We start from the raw sequence: 25,008 nt of genomic DNA, 5'->3' as shown, positions 1-25,008 counted from the left end.
GGAACAAGGAATTCCAAATAATAGAAGACGCAAAGAATATCCTTGTAGAGGCATTAAATACAGAGGTTGATACCTCTCAACCAATTTTGAACCAGTTAGTAGAGGTAGTCCAAAAGTTCAATAATGATTTGAATGGACAAGAGAAATTGTTGCAGAGAGCAAAGAAGAAGTTTGAGAATAAATTTTTAGAACTTATTGTTCAAAAAATTGTTATCCATCAAGTAGAATTATCTATTTTTCTAGGCTCACTTGAGACCTCTTGCAACAATGTGTCTTCCCTATTCTATAAACTCTATGATATTTCAAATTTCACTAAGGAAATAAAAGATAAACTATCAAAGATTGATGAAGATCTAAAGGCAAGTGCACAATATTTGCAACTTGACCTGAGCTATAACTCTACCCATTATACCAAGATCAGATTCCTAACTGATATGTAGGTAGAATTCTTGAGAAAAGAGGAACGAATAAGAGCTACATTGATAGATATATAGAGTATGATTCTCCCAAACATGAATGCATTGTAGAAACACATTTCACATGCTAAAATGCTCATCCATGACAAAAAATTCTCTATTACAGACCACATGATAGAACTTTCGGCAGAAGTGTAAATTGCATTGCACAATGCAAGGTGTTGCAAGAGAATTGGGACAAGACATTGGTGATAGTTTTGAAGGTACATTTAGATTTCTTGTCATATTTTAGCATTACTGTATAATATATAGCATACATCTTTGACATTAATGTCAAAAAGGGGGAGAAGATGTATATTGTAGAGAAAATGTATATTATGTAAAGGAGAGAAGGTGTACATAGAATAGGAGAAATGTATATATTAGATGTGAAAAGATGTATAGTATACTATATGGGGGAGCATTATAATTCATGTATAGATACTCAAAGGTACATCTCTTACAAAACCAAATTTGAAAAATCTCAAAAGTAGCATACTCTATCGAGTCAGAGACATAAGGTGATGGATAATTTTTAATTTTTTTTTTGACTAGTAAGTTTTTTTGTCACTAATACCAAAGGGGAAGATTGTTGACATAAACATCATGTTTTTTATTAGTGACATACACTTATTTAAAATTGTAATTATCTACCAAGAATATTATACAGTTAACAGTGTTAACTAGACATTTCAGTATCTACCATGTTCTATAGTTGCTACCGAGTCCAAGGGATAGTATTTAGTTTGCACCGAGTAATTACTACCAAGGTATTGATCAGTAGTATAAACTATGCATCTCAGTGTATGCTGAGTTTATTAGTGCAAACCAAGTTTTGCAGTGCTTACTGAGTTCGTAGTTACTATGATGTGAGTCTAGTGTTAACCAAGCTACTCAGTGTTAGATTGTGGTGACTGATCAGGAAAGTACTGTACATACTTCATAAATAGTGGGGTTCGAGGCATTGCCCCGATTTTTTTTTTTTTTTTTTGGGAAGTAGCCGACATGGTAGCCGACATATTATGGCCGACATATGGCCGACATGTTATAGCCCTAAAGAGGTTTAATACTTGTATAAAAAGGGCTTAGGGTTGGGTATTTTGTATGTGTGGTGATACAAAATTAGTTCTTGCGGCGGTATTGAGCTGTAAGGGATTACGGATTGTAATCAGGTTGTAATCACTAGATTGTAATAAGATCGGACTTGCTGTTTGGTGGACGTAGCCCAGGGATTGGGTGAACCACGTTAAATATTGGTGCCTTGTGTTCATTTCTATGTGTTCTATTATTTTCTGTTATTGGTTATATTTGCATGTAGTTTTTATTTCTGTCCATGGTTTATCCTAACAAGTGGTATCAGAGCTAGGTTGTCTTTCAGTTATCCTCTGCAGGAAAGTCTCACGGTTAAGTGGGAGTCTCACAGTTGAGTGGGAACGATGGCAGATGAGGGTAAGTTGAGGGTTGACAGGTTTAATGGACAGAACTTCCAGTTATGGAAGATGCAAATGGAAGACTATTTATATCAGAAGGATTTATGGAAGCCGTTGGAAGGAAAAGCCAAGAATCAGGGAACTATGTCAAAGGCTGAATGGGATCTTTTGGACAGAAAGGCACTCGAAAGCATTCGGTTATGCTTGGCACCATCGGTGGCATTTAATATTACAAAAGCAAAGACGATAGAAGATTTGATGAAAACCCTAGCGACACTGTATGAAAAGCCCTTCGCTTCAAATAAGGTATTTCTCATGAAGTGTTTATTTAATATGAAAATGGAAGAAGGTGGATCTATTGCAGATCATTTAAATGAGTTTAATACTATTACTAGTCAATTATCTTCTGTGGGTATCAATTTTGATGAAGAAATTAGGGCTCTCTTGATTTTGTGTTCTTTGCCTGAAAGCTGGAATGGCTTGGTAATGGCGGTGAGTAATTCTGTTCCTGGATCTAGTACCCTAAAATATGATGATGTGATCGGTGTTATTTTAAGTGAGGAAACTCGTAGAAAATCCTCAGGTGGATCTACATCAGGAAGTGCTTTAAATGCACAAAGCAGGGGCAGAACGACTGAAAGAGGAAGTAACTTTGGAAATCGTGGAAAATCAAGAGGAAAGTCAAAGGGGAGGAGGTCTCAATCGAGAGGACCAAATGATTGCTGGTACTGTGGGAAACCAGGGCACAAAAAGAAAGATTGCTGGACTCGAAAGAAAAATGAAGGAGATAAATCAGATGGAGACAAAGAGGCAAATGTGGTAAGTAACAAATCCGAAGAGGATGCTTTGCTTCTATCTTTAGAGAGTGTTGATGATTCATGGGTTTTAGATTCTGGTGCTTCTTTTCATGCTACACCTCATAGAGGTTATTTCATTGATTATGTCCAAGGGGATTTTGGGCTTGTTTATTTGGGGGATAATGAACCCTGTCAGATTGTTGGAAAGGGAAAAATTAAGATTAAGTTGCAGAATGGGAATCATTGGCTACTACATGAGGTAAGACATGTTCCAAAACTAAGTAAAAATTTAATTTCAGCAGGGCAACTCGGTGATGAGGGTTGTGTAGTTACTTTTAATGATAAAAATTGGAAGGTTTCAAAAGGTTCCCTTGTAGTAGCAAAAGGTGTGAAAGTAGGCACCTTATATCTTTGTACAGGTCATATTGTTCCTTCTACTTTGATCGTTTCAGAGAAAAATGAATATTCAGGAACAATTACTGCAGTTGAGCAGGGAGAACAAATAGCTGCTGTAGATTCTGATACAGCGCTATGGCACAATAGACTTGGGCACATGAGTGAGAAAGGTATGAAAGTACTTCATTCAAGGAAAGTTTTACCAGGTCTAAAATGTGTGAATATGGATTTCTGTGAAAGCTGTGTGTATGGAAAACAAAAGAGAGTGAGTTTTGTGAAGATAGGGAAGGAAAACAAAAAGGAGAAATTAGAGCTTGTGCATACAGATGTATGGGGACCGGCTCAGGTATCTTCCCTTGGTGGCTCTCATTATTATGTTACATTTATTGATGATGCAACTAGAAAAGTATGGGTTTATTTCCTTAGATAGAAATCTGATGTATTTCAAACTTTTAAGAAATGGAAATGCTTGGTTGAAAATGAGAGTGGTAAGAAATTAAAATGTCTTAGATCTGATAATGGTGGTGAGTATTGCAGTCATGAATTTGAAGATTATTGCTCCACTAATGGTATTCGTAGACAAAAAACTGTTCCAAGGACTCCACAGGAAAATGGAGTGGTTGAACGCATGAACAGGACTATAATGGAGCGCGCAAGGAGCATGATGTTGCATGCTGGGTTGCCCTTACACATGTGGGCGGAGGCTGTCAATACTGTAGTATATTTGATTAATAGAGGTCCCTCTACTCCTTTGGGTTGTGGTATTCCAAAGGAAGCATGGACTGGTAAGAAGGTGAGTTATTCTTTTCTCAAGACCTTCGGTTGTGAAGCTTTTGCTCATATAGACTCTGAAAATAGAACCAAGCTAGAAGCTAAATTAAAGAAATGTGTCTTTGTTGGATATGGCATTAATGAATTTGGCTATAGGCTTTGGGATTTTGAAAATCATAAAATTATAAGAAGCCGGGATGTCATATTCAATGAAAAAGTGTTGTACAAAGATCTGTTGCAGCAACATGAGAAGAAAGAAGATGATTATGTAGTGTTGGATGATACTCCAAAAGCTGATGTTCCAGCCATTCCTCATGATTTGCAACAACTGCAACAACAAATACCACACACACCAGTAAATGTTAGATGATCAACAAGGCCAATTAGACCTCCACAAAGGTTTTCTCCCTCTTTGTATTCTATTTTACTTACTGATGCTGGTGAATCGGAAAGTTATGATGAAGCTGTGCAGGCGGATACTAAGATTCAGTGGGAGTCTACAATGAAAGATGAAATGGACTCTTTGCTGAAAAATAAGACATGGGATTTGTGCAAGTTGCCTGCAGGTAAAAAGGCTTTACAGAATAAATGGGTTTACAGGTTGAAAGAAGAGGAAGGAGGTAAGAAAAGATTTAAGGCCAGGTTAGTTGTAAAAGGATTTGCACAGAAAAAGGGAATTGATTTTGATGAGATATTTTCTCCTGTTGTTAAAATGACTTCTATTCGTACTGTTTTAAGTCTTGTGGCTACTGAAGATTTGCATTTATAGCAGATGGATGTTAAAACAGCCTTTCTTCATGGTGATTTGGATGAAGAAATATATATGGCTCAGCCACAGGGTTTTGAGGTCAAAGGTAAGAAGAACTTAGTGTGCAAATTGAAGAAAAGTTTATATGGCTTGAAGCAAGCACCTCGGCAATGGTATCTGAAATTTGACAGTTTTATGCATGAGCATGGATATAATAGGTGTCATTCAGATTACTGTGTTTATTTTAAGAGGTTGGATGATGATAGCTACATTATTTTATGTTTATATGTTGATGATATGCTTATAGCTGGGTCTAACATGGATCATATTAAGGGGCTGAAATGCCAATTAGCACATGCATTTGCTATGAAGGATTTGGGGGCAGAAAAACAAATCCTTGGTATGAAGATTTGCAGAGATAGGAAGAACAGAACATTGATGCTATCTCAAGCTGATTATGTTGAGAAGTTGTTGCAACGTTTCTCTATGGAGAATGCTAAAGCTGTCAGCACACCTTTACCTGGTCATTTGAAATTGACTAAGGAGATGTGTCCCAAGACACAGGAAGAGGAGGATAAGATGCCCAAGGTACCCTATGCTTCAGCTGTAGGAAGTTTGATGTATGCTATGGTATGCACTAGGCCAGATATTGCACATGCAGTGGGAGTCGTTAGCAGGTATATGAGTCATCTAGGATTTGAGCATTGGAATGCTGTCAAGTGGATTCTCAGATATTTGAGAGGAACATCCAATAAGTGTTTACACTTTGGGGGCTCTACTACTGATTTACAGGGCTATGTTGACTCAGATTTGGCTGGGGATATTGATACCAGGCGGAGTACTACAGGTTATGTCTTTACTGTTGGTGGGGCAGCCGTGAGCTGGGTTTCTAGGCTACAGAAGATTAATGCTCTCTCCACTACAGAGGCAGAGTATGTTGCTGCTACAGAGGCAGCCAAAGAGATTATATGGCTTTAGTTCTTCTTGGAAGAATTGGGACATCCTCAGAAGGATAATTATTTGTTCACAGATAGTCAGAGTGCCATTCATCTTGCTAAGAATTCAGCTCTGCATTCTAAGACCAAACACATACAGTTGCGGTACCATTTCATTCGGTCAGTTTTGGAGGATGGACAGTTAAAGCTGGAGAAGATACATACCAATGAAAATCCAACAGATATGTTGACAAAGGTTGTAACAAGGGAGAAGCTGAACTCCTCTTCAGCTTCAGTTGGTCTTTTAGACTAAATGTGAATAAAAGAACAACAGAGTCCAGGGTGGTTTGATCCAGTGGGAGCCCCATGCGGTAGTTGTATTGCTACAGGATCAGTCTCCAAGTGGGAGATTGTTGTTTAGTGTGGAGCCTGATCAGTCCCCAAGTGGGAGATTGTTAGATTGTGGTGACTGATCAGGAAAGTACTGTACATACTTCATAAATAGTGGGGTTCGGGGCATCACCCTGAATTTTTTTTTTTTTTTTTGGGAAGTAGCCGACATGGTAGCCGACATATTATGGCCGACATATGGCTGACATGTTATAACCCTAAAGCGGTTTAATACTTGTATAAAAAGGGCTTAGGGTTGGGTATTTTGTATGTGTGGTGATACAAAATTAGTTCTTGTTGCGGTATTGAGCTGTAAATGATTCAAAAATTGGAGTCCCAGATCAAAAGTTATGCCTCTTGAAAGTTGGACTACCATTTCTAGATTCTTCTAATTTTGCACTGACTTTTGATGTGTTTTCTATAACCTTCTATTTTGGTGGTGGATGCCAAATGGCATATTCTAAAATTTATTCCTAACCCTAAACCTAATTCATGTTACTTAAGGTCATTTCTAGTATTGTAAACATAATTTTTGGTGAAGTTTGAGAGAAGGTACCGTGAGAAGGGTTTTTCTCTAGAATCTGATAACATTGTAAGCCCATAGGACATGTTGTGGAGTCTATTTTTGTTTTACTAAGTGTAATAGCATATCAATTCTTATAAGAATATTCCTCTTTTCCTATTGTGTTCATTTTGTGTTGGGTTGTGCCCTCATCAACATGAATAAAGATGCAAGATGTTATTAGGAGGGCTGCTCTCACAGGACGCTTAGCCAAATGGGTCATGATCCTTAGTGAATTTGACATGGAGTATGTAGATAAAAAGAAAATCAAATGGAAAGTGATAAAAAATCATTTATCTAAAGCACCTATGAAAGATGATCATCCCATGTTGATAGACTTTTCAGATGAAGCCATATTTAACATGGATATAGCTAATGAATGAAAGCTCTACTTTGATGGATCACATACAAGAAATGGTTCAAGAGATTGCATTATGTTTATCACTCCCCTAGGAGACATAATCCCCAAGTCATATAGGATAGCATTCCATTGTACAAACAACATAGTAGAATATGAGGCAATGATCACAGGACTCGAGATAGCTATCCAATGGAACATTCAACATTTACAAGTCTTTGGTGATTCCCAGTTGGTCATCCACCAAGTCAATGATGACTATGAAACCAAAGATGATAAGTTAATGCCTTACAAGAAAATGGTTGACTTCCTTAAGTCTAAATTTGTCACTATCTCTTTTTGTCAGCTACCAAGAATACACAACAAGCAAGCTGATGCTATGGCTACCATCACTTCTATGATTGATATGCCTCAAAATGTGGAATGTTGTGAATTCCTTGTTGAGCAACTTTTGATTCCAACATTTGAGCTCCCTCAATCTGAGTTTTTTGTGTGAACTTGTTGGTCCCAATTCTCCTTGGTATCAAGACATTTATGATTACCTACACTCCCAAATCCTACCACCCAACTTATCCAAAAATGACCATCAAGCCTTTATCCATCAAGTCGCTAGATACGTCATCATTGGTGACACCCTTTATAAGAGATCCTTTTACCAAACCCTTCTTAGATGCCTTGACTCATAAGAAGCTGAAACTTCCTTACACGAGGTTCATGAAGGTATATGTGAAGGTCATTTCAATGGTCTAAGTCTAACCAAGAAACTTATTAGAGATGGATATTATTGGCCAAAACATGTCATAAATGTTAGATACATAATAATCTGATCCATGCACCAACATAAGAATTGTAGCCAATCATATCTCCATGGCCCTTTTCACAATGGAAATTTGATCTTATTGGAGCTATTTCTCCTCCATCCTCTGATGGTCATAAGTTCATCATCACAGCAACAAAATATTTCACCAAGTGGGTTGAAGCCGTCCCTCTGATTTTCACTACTGGAAAGCATATTTTGAGGTTTATTCTAAACTATATCATATGTTGGTATGGATTACCCTAGGCTATTATTATTGACCATGGCTGAACTTTGGTTCAAGTAAGAATTCAATGGATATAGTCCTAAAGCCTAGGTTGTGGTGTGTTTGTTCAATTTTAACAACTATTCTTGTCTTAATGTGTCTTGCATGTGTGTAAAACATTAATCAAGATAAAAGACAACATTCAAATTTACACCTTGGAAAACTATTAAAAACTTGTCAAAACATCAAACACTATCAAAACATTACAACTCTTGTCAAAACTTTGTAAACTTTGGTCTAATACATTCAATACTTAGAAAACATGGTAACTTATGATCCTAAATGTGCCTGGCATAACATAGGTTTCATCCTTGCATAGAACCTACTTGTATTCACCATAGTTTAAGTCTCATACTTGCATCATATAGGCTTCATCTTGCATCTTTTATTCCTCACTTAGTATCCCTCATCTTGCACACTTTAACCATCATTTTGGGGAACCTAAACATCATTTTGAACCTTCATTCCAAAATAGAGGATCCATTCAAGGATTTTGGTACTAGCATTGTTGGCAATATTGTAGATTATAGAAGCTTATCAGATGAAGTAGAAGAAAAGGATCAAGAGCCAAAGGAAGAAGAAGCACCTTTTGCAAAGAAAATTGAGCCTAGCAGTAAAGCATATACTTCAAATGTACCTTTGACACCAGTGGCAATAACATCATCCACACCACCTACTCAAGTAGCAACAGTAGCACAATCAGATGAAGAAGATGAAGCACAAAATCTACTGTCTTCTTTGAGTAAATTTATTGAGAAAAATAAATTAATCAAGTCAATTGAGAAGACTTTAACCTCAGTTTTGAATAGAATAGAGAAAGTAGAAAGCCTTGTTGACCCCTTGCAAATATTCAATAGCGTGTAGCAGTTTTGTGTAAAACTTTTGATGATGAGTTCACAACACTCACAAATGTGGCTACAATTCAAGCACAAATAGAGCATGATGGTAAAATTCTTAATACCATGTGCACTAATATGAAAAATGATATAAAAACCTTGAATATATGTATTAAAGCATTGAGATAGTGCATAGAGGAAGGAAAACAAGTTTATGCTAAGTGCAACTTGGCATATAATTATCTTCAAGAATTTGATGATCAGATCAAAGAAAAGGTAACTGAGCTTCAAGTGGTTACTGACAATGTTTTTAAGCACAATCAAAAGATGGATACCATTGATCCCTCAAAATAGATACTTCATGATAGCATCAAGGACTTACAAGTAGAAAAGGAGAAATCTCTAAAGAGATTCACTCTCCTAAGAGAAAACTTGTGCCCACAAGTAACATTGCTGGAGAAACAATTGGAGGAATGTTTGTCAAAAAAATCTTCTTATGACAAGTTTGTGGCTACAGACTTGAACACAATAGAGTTGGTCACATTTTCCCTATGTGTGCTTATCAGTGTATCTAATGCACTGAAAGAAAGTTGAAAGAAACATTTTGTGTAGTTAAAAACCAACTTTAGTGATTGCATTTCCATGTTTTGAGGTAGCTACCAGATTTTGATAGTCTTCTTGATACCTTTGTCATTGATGTCAAAGGGGGAGATATATGAAAAATTGTAATTAATTGTAATTGTAAGGGGGAGCAATAAGCTGTAATAGGAAGTTAAAAGGGATGTAATTTTTTTCATAACATGAATACAAATGTTTTAAATTATGTTATGGTTATTTGTTTTGATTGGTATGAAAACATGTTTGAGACTTAGCCAATTTTCCCAAAATGTTATGATCAATGTCAAAGGGGAAAATTGTTGGCAATATGTTCGATCAATCAGATATGGTAAGTTATGATTGTAATTGATGGCAACATATTTGTTTTGCAAATCAGTCTTGCTCATTTGTAAAGAAAATTGCCTAAGTGTCAGACAATGTTACAACAACATAACACTTTTGATGATAACAAAATATTCTATTGGAATATTCTCTTGCATAATTAACTAGAGATGAATGACATCATGATGATGATGTATAATAGTGTGCATGTCTGTATGATCAATTGAGTTTGAGTTATGAAGGAATTAGTAACGCAATGATGATTTAGCACAGAACAGAGCATGTCAGAAAATTGTGTTAAATGACTTGATTTATTGTTTTAACTATTATTTCTTTATGAGCTGACTCTAATGATGTTATGTGAGATGACTAAGGAAGAATTTATCAATACGTTGTTATAAGTAAAGAACTTCATTTGAAAAGTTAACTGAGATGAAGTACATGCTGATAATGATGTGTGAACAGTGATTGCAAAGTTGATATGATCTTGTGAAATGCGAGTAACAAGTGAATATGACATTGTGATATATGATAAAAATCATTGTTATGCTTGATATGATATAAATTAAGTTGTGCACAGTCACTCTTGTGTGAAGAGTTGTTAATCAGAAGATTTGTGAAGTATAGAAAGTATCTCAAAATTGTATGTATACCTATTTCCTAAAGATCTTATTGTATAGTTGCATGTTAGCGAAATGAGATCTTCTTGCACACATTTGTATATGATCCACCAACTTCTAATAGGGTTGAAGCAACTCCTAATAGGGTTGAGGCTTCTAACAAGGCCTAGTCTCCTAACAGGGACTCAAGACACTATACATTCTTCATAGACTCCTAATAGGGACAATATCCTTAACTAGATTCTTTATTTAGTGAATCATGTAATGGGTTTCATCCCCACCAGGGATTTCCCTTGGCCAAGGTTTCCCTAGTTAACAAAATATGGTGTTATGATCTCTCTTTGTGTATGGTTGTTTATACTATTCAACATTATTGGTTTACTTTCTTATGCATGTGGTAAAGTAATTAATAATATCCAGTTGTGGGCAAAAAGATTAAAAATACTGATTCACTCCCCCTCTTAGTATTATCTATTTCTAATGAACTCCCCTTAAATTTTTTATCGCTTTAGTAATTTTTGACTCATCCAAATCTGGCATTACTCTTGCTAGAGTAGTCACCCTTATCTATCTTTCAGTTGTTAAAGTATATTGCCACTTCTGCTCAACTCTGTAATATATACTTTTAAGTAATGAGTTGGCAATATAAATAGGAGTGGTCTTAAATGTAGCCATCATCTCATATATAGACTCTTCCACCTTATTCATGTCTAACTTTCCATGTTTATCAAATTCAACATGTGTGAACCTTGACAAATATGCATTATTCTTGATGTTGTCACACAAGTTGTCTAAATCAGAAGAGGGACTATGGATTACTACTTGGAATTGATTGTTATCATCTGATTTGGTCCTCTCCTCATCTAACTCAGCTAGAGATACATACTTTCTCCTTTGTCTCTTCTTAGGCTCATCCCCCTTTGTAGTAGCAATAACTCCTTTTCCTTTAGGCTTCTCAACTTCTCATGTCTTCTTTGTAGTTGCCTTTATGCTAGCCTTGGTAATAGGTATTGTTGGCTTCTACTATGTAGGTTTTACAACTTTCTTTGATTTACTCACTACTAGCTCCTTAGCTTTCCTCTTCGTCTCTTCTACTAGTTTAGATGCTTCCTTTGGTTCTTCTTCCTTGGAATTGTAGATGCTCAAAATGGTTTGTGTCTATGGTTCTATCACCTTCTTGTACTAATTCATCCCATTTTCTCATTCCACTAATTATGATCTTTTAGCCAACTTGATTATATCTCAACAATATTCTTCATCATCTGTATCCCCTTTTGCATCATTGGCACATCATCAGAATCATATCAAATTAACTAAAAATCATATCAAATCAATACATAATCACTCAAATTAGTCTTAATCAACCCATAATGTGTCAGATAAATTAAATAAATCATCATCTATCTGATCCTAGGCATTTTTGTGGCTTTCAATGCCTCAAAAACCTATCAATCTACAAATCCTATTAATTTGACCTTAGTATTGTCATGGCTCTCACTGCTAGGTCAAGCTGTCATTCTTGTCATTCATTCATTGACATTGTCGAGTCCCTTAGTGTCAGATCATGACATCATCAAACCATTTTAATAATATTGATAACATCCATTAATGTTATTATGATCAACCATATCAATCAATTTGGATCCTGTAGCATTTATGATATTGGTTAAATGTTACATGTCCTTAATTCATGTTATGTGTCCTTGACATGTTATCAATCTTAATCAATTAATAAATTTGACCATGGATTTTGTCTACCCATCATCATACTATTTAATTTGTATAGTCATCAAATTTTCACCAAAGGATATTGTCGCATTTATCTAATCAAATTGGCCAATCATCTACTAATTTTCTTTGTAGGATTAAATGACCCATAATTTAATCCTATGTCATCCCAATCATTTTCATCTTGCATTACTAATTATTATTTCTAATTAACATCCTTAATTAATAATTTTATTAATTAATTGATTCATCTTTCACAAACAAAATTCTCAATTTCCAAAGTCATATTTTCCACCATTAATTCCATTTTTACTAATTTCTATTTGTATGAAATAATGGATTTTTAATTCAAGTATTCCAAATAATATTGTCATCATTGTGACACATGGGCATGACACATCATGGATTCTCCATTTACACTTGGCTAAGATATTTCATAATCCATATATTCTTATTCCCTTATGCATGTTTGTATTTGGCTTCCATTGTCATAGATTCTTAGCTTTAAGTGGGTTTGAGGTGTCACATGACGTGTCATAGATCCTCAACCATTTTTAGCCATGTTTGATTTCCAAGCATAATACAATCCTACATTTGACATCTTGTGTCATATCTGTGATGAATTCTCAATGGAAACTCTTGCCAAGTTGCATATCCAAGGTGGTGAGTCTAATGCTCTCATCTTGCATGTTGATTATAAATTGAGCATTCTTCCTCTCATTTTTGGTCCTCAGTCTTAAGTCTTGAGGTCCTAACTTCCTAGTATCTTTATGCTTCAAATCACTTCTTCTAGTACTCTCATATCATTATCATAGAATTTTTCTTCCTAATTGTGTCCATTATAGGCAATTGGAGCTACATCGTATGGAGAAGAAAGAAGGACATGGAAGTTAAAAATGAAATAGGGGGTTTTTAACTTTGTGTTGCTTTCTTTGTTTATTTGGATTTCATGGTAAACTAGAGGGTATCAATGTATGTTTATTAATTTTGTTATTTTCTCATAGTATGTTAGATATTATCTCATTTTCTAGTACTATAATTGGTGAACCCGACATGAATCACTTAACTAACTTGGGTTTTTTATTTTTGTGCTTGTAGGTGCAAGGAAGGAGCTCACTTGGAAGGGTATAATGGCTATCTACACTTCCTTATCACATCTAGATTAATTAAGGGGGCTAGTAACATGATTATATGCTCTTATTTATGTATTTTGTTAACTAGTTGTCCTAGGGTGCACTCTGCTTTGTTTGGGCACACTTGGGACCTCTAAGGAGCAGTTTTAGGGGCCTAGGAGTCACCACAACCCCCATCTACTATTCAAAACATACCAACTATGCCCTTCTAATCCCCACCTATTGACATTCCAGTCATGTTTGTTATTAGTGACATGCACTTCTTCAAATTGTAAGTTCATACTGGGCATATTGTATAGTTAACAGTGTTAACCAAGCCTTTAAGTTGTTATCAAGTTCTACAATTGCTACTAAGTCCTTTGGATAGATTTCAGTTTGCACTGAGTAGTTGCTACAAAGGTGATGATCAATAGTGTAAACTAAGCATTTATGTGTATGCCAGTTTACCAGTACAAACTGAGTTGTGTAGTGCTTACTGATTTCAAATTTGATATGATGCGAGTCTAGTGTTAATCAAGCTACTTAGTGTTAACCAAGTGAATCAGTTCATACCAAGCTTGAAGTGATAGCATTGAATGAGCTATGTAGTGTGAACCAAGTGATTCAGTTTATATGCTGAGTTTTACAGTATTCATCGAGTCACCATTACAAACCAAATTCAAGACTACTTGGAAGTGGTCAATATGCACCAAGCTTCTATGTCTACCAAGTGCATGATGATGTCAAGCATTGACAATGGATGCTGAGTATCAGAACCTCACCAATTTAGTCTTCAAGACTTGAGTTTCTACACTTTGGTTGACTTTGTAATATTTTTGAAAACTTGCATTATAGCCAACTTTTTAATTGTGTAATTCAATTGATATATGTGTAATGTATTGTATCACATTAAAATAATTAAAAAGAAGTAATGTAACCATAAGAGAAGAGTAGAAGAGTGAATTACAAAGGCTACAACAATATAAGGAGCAACAAAGATATACCTATCATAGCAAGGTGTTTTGTACACTCAGAGGAATCTCATTCAGCAAACCAAGTTGCAGATTAGAGATCAGCTACTCCTTCATCCTAATAGGTGGATTAGTCAAATCTTTAACAAGGTAGACCTAACAGTCTTATGTAAATCTCTTTAGTGAGTGTATACTTCATTTTCTATTTGTAAATCCTTTTACAAGGTGGATCCAATAGTCCTTATTGCTCATAACAAGGAAAATCATTAGAAGTGATCATTATAAGCCTTAATAGGCCAACTTTATACTGCAGTACTAAAGTTTGTGGGTATCATCCGCACCCTAGTTTTACTTTCCATTTGGAAGTTTTTTGGGTTAACAAAACTTGTGTTAAGGTGTTATGTATTCTTTCATGTTTTTAGTTTATCATACATGTAGTTAGATTAGAATTCATATAAGGATTAATTGCTAATCAAGGATAAAAGTTTTTATGGTTACTGATTCACCCCTCCACTCTTAGTAACCTAGCTTTTCTTAATATTTACAACACCACTTGCACCATGGGTGCATTATGTAATGTATGAGTGCACTTGGTAGGGTAGATTTTAAAATTCTAGTTTCTGGGTATTATTTAGGGCTCATTTCCCCATAATCTGCAACTAGTCTCCCAACTGCACACCAAAACTACCAATTGTGCCCTTTTGGGCTGCAAGTGTACCATGGGCATAGTTAGCACTATCTGAGTGCACTTGGGGACATCATAAGTCATCCTAGCCTTCTGGGGCATAGTCTGCTTTGTAAGAGCGCAATTGGTTCATACAAAGCACATATTTCACTCAAAATATGCATCTAGGGTTTTTGTTTCTTTCTAGAACCTAGATTAGATGTTTTTGTGTTATTGATGGTCATTTTTTAGCATGTGGCAATCATTGGATGAAGAGATAATCATTACAAACTAATAATTCTTATTTACAAGATGTTGTCGAAGACCCTATGTGCTTGTCTAAACTATGTGTGTGGATTTCCTAGATTAGATAACACTTCCTTTGGTGCACTAAAATGAACTTTTCTATTCTTCTTGGTGTCCATGCATTGTTAGAACCTTAGGATTTACTTGGATGTATCTTCTCCCCTCAACATTCATGGATCTTGGGTGTAAGAGAAATCTATGTGACTTCTATAGAGAAACTTGCCTTGGACCAAGATACTTGATATTAAGTATGCTAAGGGATGACTTCAAAATTGTAATGGGCCAAAGCTAGGTCAACATTCTAGTTGTTATATAAAACTTGATATGGTTAATGTTGTATCAGTAGTATTTTGCATGATAGCTCTCCTCCAATACCTTTGTGGTGTGTTATACCCCAATTCTTGGGGTCGAGAGACCTTCTGAGGAAGTTTATCATTCACTTGCCAAATAGAATTCCCATACTAAAAAAATTGTTTTAGTGGCCAAAAACCTTTCTATCCACTAGCTCAAGGGGTCACCCTTTCTTATGAAGACATTCCACATTCTCGCAATCCTTAGTAGAGACAACAGTCCCTTGGGAAGCCATGCCCCTTGGGAAGCGAACCTTCGTAGCCTTAAGACATGAGTGTGTTGTAAGGGGGAGCCTGTGGTGCCAAGATTCTAAGCTATTCACTTTGGATAAGTGTGGATGAATTTTGGTTCAAGTGGAAATTTAGTGGATATAGTCCTAAGGCCTAGGTTGTGGTGTCCTTTTCACTTTAACAACAACTATTCTTGTCTTATTATGTCATGTGTGTGTAAAAAATTAATCAAGATAAAAACCAACTTGTAAATTTACACCTTGGATACTATTTGAACCTTGTCAAAGCTTCAAAAAATTTCAAAACATTAAAATCTTTGTCACAACATTGAAAACTTTGGTTCAAAACATTCAAGAATTGGAGAACATGACAACTTGTAACCTTAGACATGTATGGCATAACTTAGACTTCATCTTTGCATAGCATCCACTTGCATTCACCATATTTTGAGCTCCAAACTTGTATCCTCTAGGTCTCATATTGCATCTTATTAGTCTTCATTTTACATCTCTCACCATTCATAGTGCATTCCTTAGGATTTACATTGCATCCCTTAGTCTTTGAGTTTCAACCCCAAAATTTGCATCTTGCATCTTCCATCTTGCATCTTTGCATGCCCAACCTTCATTTTGCACACTTTAACTCTCATTCTATGTGTCCAAACCATCATTTTGCACCTTCATCCTAGTCTTAGCACTATCCTCTGCCCTTTGGCTCTCTGGAACATCAATTTGGAAACCACAAAACCCCAAAATCACCTTAGTTTTAGCCCAGCTTACCAACTACATGCTGAAACTACCAACTATGCTCTAACTAGCCCCAACTACACCATGATAATAGCTGGTACTATTTGAGTGCACATGGTAGTTTGAGAACCCATTTTGGACTTCTAGACAACATTTTGAGACTTCAAAAGTGTCCTTAGGTACCTAAATAAGCCCCCTTATCTCAACATGTCCTAATCTGCATTCTGCATTTCCTAGCCATCATTTTCTTCACTTAGGACTTTATTTCTTAGGTCATAACCATAATTATGCATCTCCTATCCAATCATAACATCAACCCCAATATTCTAGCTCTTGGGTATATCAACTTAGCCATCACCCAACTTAGAACCAATAAACATTCAACCAAGCCTCCCAACTGTGCCATAAAACTACCAATTGTGCCCAAACTACCCCCTGGTGCACCATAGGTGTAGTTGGTGCTATTGGAGCACACTTGGTGTTGTTAGAGTGCACTTGGTACCTACATGACCATTTTGGGTCTCCAAACTGCAATTTGGGACCCTAAAACTGCATTTAGAAGCTTGTGTAGGTCCTCATTCTACAGATGACCCAAAACAACATCTTGCACCCAAAACTTCATTTTTCATCATAGGACCTTTGCATATTGCATATCTAATTATCATAACCATTATTTTGATCACCCTAAACATCATTTTGAACCCAAACCCTTTTAATTTGGTAAAAAATCTAAACAAAAGTATGAACCCTAGAGTATTTTATTGTGTCAATGGATAATGGATCTTGACCACACTCATTTTGTCATTTTATTTTATCATTTTCTTTGGTAAAACTCTATCTATGTCAAGATGGATTTGACTTTGTCATTTTGATCTTTTCACTTTTATCTCTTTTTGGTCAAGATCCAACGTCCATTGTCATAATGTTAAACTCTTAGGTTAATATCTTTCAAAGATTTCACTTCAAAACCTTTCATATAACATTGTCATAGCATTTTCATATTCCTAGGCTCTGTAAACATCATTCCACTTATCGCTAGTTGCATAATCACTCCATTTTGCATAGTCTAGGACCCTAAGCATTCATCTCCAAACATCAAATCCCATCAACAAATCCAACAATCATATTATCCAAATCTTGTGTCAAATGCTTCAATCATATCCTAAACATCATTATCAACCTTAGCAAACCATCCCTTGCATAGTTAACCTTGCATACATCAACTTCCAACATTATTTTCTAGTCCAAAAGTCTAACCTTAATCATCATTTTGCATACCATAGAGTTATTTTTATCTCCTTTAGTCAAATTCCAAAATGTCAATTTACATTTGTATTTGCATAGTTTCCTTAGGAAATTTTCACATTAAATATAAAAAACCTAGTTCATTTGGCACGTCCTCACATTTCATAACATCCCTAAACACTTAAAAATCCAAAAAATACTCATATCTAGCATACCCACTTCCAAATTTCAAAGTTCTTCCCTATTTTACCAATTGCACCCTTATTTTACCAACTGCACACTTCAGGTGCATAGTTGGTAGTTTCACAGTGCACTTGGTAGTTAGGGATTTCATCTTAGGTTCCATAACCCTAATATGGACTTCCATAGCTTGTATTGCATCCTTAAACTCTAGAAAACACAAAATCACTCAAATCATTCACATTCTGCATTTTAGTCACCCTAACACCTTACTAATTGCATACCTCTTTCTTACCAAATGCTTACCTTTAGGGGCCCAAGTGCACCAAGGGTGCACTTGGTACTATTTGAGTGGAGTTGGTAGTTTGGGTGTGCACTTGGGATGTAGAGAGTCCATTTAGGTTTTCTTCCATTGCATCTGCATCCTTAGGTATCATGCCAACACTTGCAAGGACATAATCAACTCAAAGATCCCAAGAACTTTATCAACCCTTGTTTTTTGAGGTGCAAACAATCAAAACCTTGTACAAGACCAAAGAAGAGAAAGAAAATGCAAAAAACATTTGATGAAGACCAAATCGAAGCATCAAAACCTTCACTTGTGGACCCACTAAGCATGTATCCACAAAACCTTAACAATCAAGAAATGGTGCAACCAACCCTAAGTAACACATCTACTATGAGGTTTCGTTCAAATACTTCTCCTACACATGGGATGGTTCAATGGAGTCCTAACTTTGAACCCATATTCATAATAATACCACCCAGAGGGGGAAGTGTACCAACCACACCTAAGGATGAACAAATACACTCCTTCAAATTTACCAAACCCAACACAAGTACCTTCAACCCTAACATATCAAACACACAAAAAGGTACTATACACCTGAGTGATGAATCTAACACTAATTAAAACATCACTAATGAAGAAATGGCTAACACATGTCAAGACAAAACTTTCCTCAAAACTTCAAACTTTTGGTAGCCCAAGAAATTGTCAAGTTTAATCCACGCTTGGAGGGACCTAAGTCCAAACATCAAACCAACTTGAAACCATACAACTTATATGATCAATTTGGACTTAGATAAGGGAAAACAACATTTGGAGTTTTCAAACAAAATGATGGCACCTATAAGGTCCCATCAAGAATCAACCATTGAAATTCTCTAAAGTACATTCGAACACATCAACATTAATCCCTTGTTTGATTAACACCCGCTAATAAATGGAATCATTACTCTTCCTTTTTGCCCCAAAAGAACATTAAGACTTAATCTCAATCACATAATGCAACAAAAAGATGTGCCTAAAGGGACTTGTACACTAAGGATGCCAAACATACCTCCTTTGGAGGAAAATCAACAAAGCACACCCTTGCTCCTAACTTTACCAAATGTTATGACATCAAATGTTGTGGAGCCTCCCATGAGCACACCATGTAAAACATCAATTGCAACAATCCATATTGACATGCACAGGAAAATTCTTATTGAAATTTCACCCATTCCCAAAGGGAACACGTCTCATCATCAAATAAATATCATCTCCTAAGGAGAAGAATCTAACACACAAAGGTATGAAAACAAAAACCCAAACGTGATGTTTAATTGTCAAGTACATAACCAACTCCCATGAAAACATCAACCTATAGTGGTACAAGGACTTAATCTTTCTAATCCAAAACCAAGTTTAAATCCACTCAAAATGCATTGGACATATCAACATCAACATCAACCACAACAACAACAACCTCAAGTGGTGCAAGCATTCAACATCCCTAATACACAATCTAATGTAAATCCACTTGACTTTCATGCAATATACTAGCATCAATTCCAACAACAAAAAGCCTTTTTTTCTAAACAACAAGAACAACTCAACAACATTTGGAATACCAAAGATGCCTCAAGAAACAAATTGCATATCAACAATAGCATGTGGCACAACAACCTCAACAAATACCTCTACAACAATATTCACATGTTAGGAATAAACCAAAGATAGAAATAACAATTCCATACAAATATAAACAATATCAAAAAATAATAGATCACACATAAAAGAACACAAGACACCAAGATTTAACATGGTTCACCCAATCCCTGGGCTATGTCCACCAAACAACAAGTCTGATATTATTATGATCTAGTGATTACAACCCGATTACAATCCGTAATCCCTTACAACTCAATACCACCACAAGAACCAATTTTTGTATCACAACTATAAATTAATCCCTAACACTAAGCCATTTTATACAAATATTAAACCACTTTAAGGTTATAATTTAATAATTACATGTCGGCCCCAAAGAATTTATGAAGTATGTACAATACTTTCCTGATTAGTCACCACAAACTAAAATCACATACATGGTCTCACATGCAACTAGTAGAGGTATCTCAACAACAACCATAGAAAATGGCACAACAATAACCACAACAATTATAATCAACACTGCAACAAGTACCACAAAAAATATCACAACATATGCCACAATATGTGACACAATAAAGACCCTTTTTGTCTTCAAGGTGCCAACATACCTCCACCATTTAGTGACACATCACCTGACTCATTTAACTTAGAAATGTTAGAACCAAGTAGACATAGTTCTCACCATAGAAAATAATCTCCTCATAGACACAAAAGATTTTATGAGAAGACCATCATGCAAAACCCTAATGAAGAGTTATTAAAAAAATTCAAACAACTTTCCTAACATGTCGAGGCATTGGGAGTTCAAAAGAAATAAGCCCTCTATATAGGAAGGGACTTATGTCCTAATCCATTTGATAAAAATTTGTAGATTCCTCCATTCCCAAAACATTTTGAGGCTTCAAGATTCAAAAAATACCAAGGAAAAGGCAACCCCATTAAACACATCAAAGAATTTTGTGCCTCTTGTACCAAACTCAGTAATGAGCCCACCTACCTCATGAGATTGTTCCCTCATACTCTAGGTGGGCACATACTCAAATGGTATTCCAAACTTCTTGGTACTATCAAATCTTGGTTAGAGTTGGTAGACAAATTCATCTCCCACTTTTCTTTCAATATTACAAATGAGGTGACACTCTCCAATATGTGCTGAACTAATAAAAAGATAGGAGAACCATTTATCACATTCTTACTATGTTGGAGAAGCTTAGTCAGTCAATGCTCACTAAACATTCTTGAAGAACAAAAAGTTAACCTATGCATTGAAAATTTAGTCCCCAACTTAATGTACGAAATTAAGATCAAAAGTCAAAGCACCATTTCTAAACTGATGAAAAAAGGGGCTAGTATTGAAGATGCTCTTATCCCTAAGGGAATCCTGAAGATGAACATGAAAAACACAAACACCAACTTGTCTAATGACAAGGAAAAATTCTTCTCCAAGCACCATTTCTAAATTGATGAAAAGTCCAAGCACCATTTCTAAACTAATGAAAAAAGGGGCTAGTATTGAAGATGCTCTTATCCCTAAGGGAATCTTGAGGATGAACATGAAAAAAACAAACACCAAATCATCTAATGACAATTCAAAATTTTTCTCAAAAAACAAGAATGTGACCAATGATGGTATTGTGGATGCACAAACAATTAGCATAACACAATCTCAATTTACTTTGAAAGGTGTGAACCCTCCAAATTCATAAACTCCCAATCAAACACCACCTCCACAATAGAAAACTGAGACTTGCCTGCCAGATGGCCTCAAAGAAATCCTAGAACCAAAGATAGAAAATTCACACCCTTGGGGATACCTCTTGAGACTACACTTCAACAATTACTTAGTAATAACTTCTTCAAGTTACCCCTAATCAAAGACTAACCACTAACTAAAGCTTCTTGGTGGCATGACAAAAAATTAAATGATTACCACTGCACCAAAGGACATAAGATCTCATCATGTTTCAAGCTGAAACATGCAATACAAGACCTTATTGATGATGACATGATCATAATTGATCCATCACTACTAGCATCTAACTCCGATCACACTATTTTTAAAGATCCTTTGGGTAATCATGATGAAGCGAAGGCCTGCAATTCAAACTCAAACTCACAAGCTAATGTGAATTATACATGCACTAGATATAACTACACCATCAACTATTTCAATGAGCATGATTCTCGTATATCCACATTCACCTTAAAGGCTGAAGACCCTCATTATGTTGTCACTACACATTACTAAGATCACCCTACTTGGAGCTCCTTCTATACTTACTACCTCTACTAGACCTACACCCCCAAGAGACCTAATGCTCCTACTTCATCTAATTATAGCCTTGTTGAATAGCTCAACAAGACTCCTATGAAAATATCCATCCTAGACCTACTGCGCATGTCTCCCTAACATTAGAAGATCTCAGATCAAGCCCTTAAAGAGTCAATGGTCCCAAATAAGATTGATGTTTCCCAGTTTTAGGCCATGGTTGATAACCTATCCACATTACAACATATCACCTTTTCCCCTCAGGATATTCCTAAAGATAGACCCAACCACAATGATCCCCTTCATCTTGAAGTCTTTATACATAAAGCCAAGGTCAGACATGTCTTGATAGATGGCAGAGTAGGACTAAACATCTATACCCTTAATATTGTCAGGATTTTGGCTTACTTTGAAGAAGATGTAGATCCTTTTTGCAGAATCACAATAAATTCCTATGATGATAGTGAGCACTTCTCCAAGGGTGTCATCATATTACCCATTAGAGTTGGTCCAGCTACTAGGAATACATTATTCTAGGTCCTAGATATAGAAATGAATTACAATATGATACTAGGATGCCCTTAGCTTCATGCTATAAAAGAAGTATCCTACACATAGCATCAATGTTTGAGGTTTTCATATAACAATGTGGAGGTTACCATCCTTGGCAATCTAGACCCCTTCCATCTTTGTGCTAATTTGAGAGATGCAATTGCACACTAAATCCCAAAAAATAATTAAGCACAATGCACATATTCCTCTAAATATGTGGACAAAAATATAATCCTCAATAAGGCCAAGGAAAAGATGAATATTAAAGAAAACAGGTGTGGAGAGTACTTTATGTCTCAAGTATTCTGCATTAGGGAGTCACCACTTTCTCCCCAATCTTATGGTCAATCACAACTATCACAAGCATAGCATCCTGAGTTTAGTACAAAAACTTATACTTCCATCAATTCATTAGTGAAAATTGCCTACCTGAAGAACATGTCTATGCAAATACATTTGTCTATATTGAGAAAGCAAAACAAGAACAAGAACCTACTTTGATATCTCCTAGCAACTATGGACCTAGGTTTATTATCATGCCGAAATAAGGCTACGATGGATGTAGTGGTCTTGGATATCAAAAAAAAGGAATAATTGAACCTATCACTATGAAAGGATGACCTCCTAGTTTGGGGCTTGGATTCAAACCACTACAAATAGGTCCTCCTAGTACTATGGTACCTACGTGTGAGACTATGAATGTTTCAAATGATGGTAAGGAATCTGAGGACACCCATTCTGAAATCAATAATTCTTCTACACTTGACCATATCTTTGTTGACCCCATTCCACTAAATCAAATACCCATATATCTACCTTCAACCAAAGTCCATTCAACACTAATGATGACATCCCCTCAAGTTATCCTAAATTGTTAGATTGGGACTAGCGTGGAGCACTAATTTTTGATTGCTTCGACAATGATGACTCTCTCACAATAGAATTGGAAATCTATGAAGGCATTAAAATTGGTGATCATAAAGAAGAAATTTCTCCTAAAGTGAACACATTGGCATATTTTTGGGAGCCAACTCCACCTTCTAGTTGCAAATCAAAAGGAGAAAAAAATGACAAAAGTAGGTCTCTTGGTGAAAACTGAAAGGCATCATTAGACCATGGAAAATCAAAAGCCAAGAAGCTTCCAAGAATACAAGATGAAAAATATGATGCCATGAATATTAGTTTTCTAGTGTTAAACATGCCACAAAGTATTTTTAAGCTCTCTCAATCAACCTTCATGTGGGAAGATGTTGGTCTCAATCCTCCCAATCATCCCTTATATCCAATTCTTTATCCCCAAATCCAACTAACTAACTAGTCTAACACCCAAAATTAGACCTCCATCCAGCGAGCCTTTGAATACATCATCATTAGTGACATCCCATACAATGAATCCTTTGACCCAATTATCCTTAGAGGCCTTGATTCATGAGAGGTAGACACTATCTTACATATGGTGAACAAGGGCATATCTTGAGGCCTTTCTAGTGGTTTGAGTTTAGCCACATACTCAAAATGAATCATACATAGTTATGGTCAATCATGAATCCATAGATTATCATCTATCAACACCAACAACAAATTTCTTCTCAACATTCATCAACAATACTCTTGATTCCATCTAAAAGTCATAAAAAATAATAAATAAATAGAAAAAAGTCATGAAAAAAGAGAAAAGAAAAAAGCCATGAAAAAATGGATGCCTTGATGAAAAGCTAGAAAAAAGGCATCTTGGCATGAGAATTTGACTCAAGAGAAAATTTTTGGCCAAAAGTGAAAACCTAGCAAATAGGTGCTTTGGGAAAGTAACATGGTGAAAACTTGGCAAATAGGTGCCATGTGTAATCAGTTATTGCTCCTCCATCTATCAGGATTTCATCAAGTTTTCCCCTTTTTTTGTTCCCTTATCATATCCTTCATATTGCAGGACATCTCCAGTCCTTGATCATGGCCCACAAACTAGTTAATGTTCATTGTTATCTTACCTAAGCATCACCAGTTTGTACATACTCTATGGTTGGCCTTTGTACACAGTTTGCTTCTTGTCTGGGGGCATATTACCTACACAATGCATGAATTTGAACTTGAACTAGGGGCATAGCCCTAAGCACTTTTTATGCATCAAACTTATTACATAACAGATGAGAACTAACACTTGTATATGCTTATATGATCCTGAAAATATCTTAAAAATTCAAATATGATCCTGAAAAAATCATAAAAAAATCAAATATAATCCTAAAAAAACATAAAAATTCAAATATGATCCTAAGAAAATCATAAAATGTCCTGAACAAATCGCTAAAAATCATAAAACATCCTGAAAAAATTGATAGAAATCATAAAATGTCCTAAAAAAAACTAGTCACACAAAAACATCAAATATCCTCAAACAA

Source organism: Cupressus sempervirens, chromosome 7 (genome assembly GCF_028749045.1).
Source record: "Cupressus sempervirens isolate cs-2001-9-10 chromosome 7, ASM2874904v1, whole genome shotgun sequence".
NCBI classification, from domain to species: Eukaryota; Viridiplantae; Streptophyta; class Pinopsida; order Cupressales; family Cupressaceae; genus Cupressus; species Cupressus sempervirens.
The sequence above is the reverse complement of the archived record's forward strand: the minus strand, read 5'-3'. Positions refer to the sequence as shown.